Raw genomic sequence first — 1,724 nt, forward strand, 5'->3', positions numbered from 1 at the left:
CCCCAAGACCACACCCTGCTGTACAGGAGCAGCCCCCGCTGGCCTCTGATGGGCCACAGCTTCTGGGTCCTGAGAAGGGGTGTATGTGTGTGCGTGTGCAGTGGGGAGTGGAAGTGAGGAGGGACAAGCGTGGGGCCCAGGAGGAGGTACAAGGGCACAAAGGCTGAGGAGGTCAGAGAAGGGGCCAGGGTCCCATCTCCCTGATCTCTCAGCTCTCACCCAGACGGCCACAAGGGTGGGCTGGGTGGAAGGCGCCATGTCCCCATATCCTACTCCCAAGAGTCTGAATAAAATCCTTTCAGGAAACAGCTACAAGCGTTGTCATGTTTTTATTTTCCTAACATAAAAAATTTCAGAAACATTGTAAGCAGAGACATGGAAAATTTTCCAATAGTTCAGAAGTATAAAGGGCACAGAACATGTCTTCTTCTCTACATAGAACCTTCTCCATAGGCAACTACCATGCCCCATTCTTGGGTCTCTTTCCCCAGGAAATCCAAGCATATATGAGCATCATATATACTTGCCTCCCTCTCTGACATAAACAGTAGCATGCTCTACACATGGCTCTGTGTCAGGTTTTCTCACTTAACACTATGCCTTGACAATTGCTCCGTAACTGTACAGACAGATGATGATGTTAATGACAGTAACACTATAGCACACATTTATTGAGCACCCACTCTTTGCCAGTCACTGTTCTAAACACTTTACAAGCACCAAGTATGTGCCTTGTGTTTTCTTAATGGCTGCAGAGTGCTTTCATCACTTGATTACAGTCCCCTCTGTGGTTATTCTGGAATTTCGGAAGCCCCTTGAGGCCTCAGACCATGCCTTGGGCAGTGTAAATTCCCCATCAGATGCACAGTAGGTGCTCAGGAAATGATTGGGCTTCAGCAGCTCTTCTTCACAGGTTACTCTGTGCTATCCTCTCCCCATGGGCCTTAGGGTGGAGATGAAGACCCCTCCAGTGGAAATGGAGCTCAGAGAGGTTGAGTGAGCCACCCAAAGCTGCATAGGGAGCTGGTGCTGAGTGAGAGATGAGCCCAGGCCCAACTCCCAGGCCAGTGCACCTTCCCACAACCCCACACTGCCTCCCAGGCAGGAAGTGGGGTTCAGGTCTCATGTGGGTGTTCCCCAACTGCAGCCTGGTTGGTGCACAGCGTGAAGTCCACAATATTAGTCACCAGAGCAAATTGAGACAGCAAAACCGATCACTCCAGGGCTGAGTCTAAGGTGAGGCCAAGTAGGATAGGTTGCCCCAGGATGGGGAGTTTTGAACTGGTGTTAGGAACAAAGGAAGGTATTGTTTTTTCACTCTTTTGGACTAGCAGAGAAGGGATTCCAGGTGGAGGAGAGCCTTTAAGCAGAGTTCTCAGTTCTTAGCACATCTCAGAATTACCTGGAGGGTCTGTTAAACTGCAGAATGCGGCCCTCTCCCATCCCCTCCCTCCCCCTGGAAATTCTGATTCCGTAGGTCTGGGTTGGTGCCTATGACTCTGCATTTCTAACCAAGTTCAGGTCATGCTGGTGCTGATCTGAGACCACCCTTTGGGAGCTACTGGCCTAAGCAAAGGCATGGAGTGGGGAATGAATAATTAATGCCTTATTATTACTTGCAAAAGGAAACTTGCAAGATAGTTGGGATAGAGAGAGGCTTGGGGGACCTCCCTGAGTCCCATGCAGGCACCATCCCAAGGACTTCGGCATTGTTTCCAGAAGCA

The sequence above is a fragment of the Galeopterus variegatus genome, unplaced genomic scaffold (assembly GCF_000696425.1).
Source record: "Galeopterus variegatus unplaced genomic scaffold, G_variegatus-3.0.2 Scaffold13849, whole genome shotgun sequence".
Taxonomy (NCBI): Eukaryota; Metazoa; Chordata; class Mammalia; order Dermoptera; family Cynocephalidae; genus Galeopterus; species Galeopterus variegatus.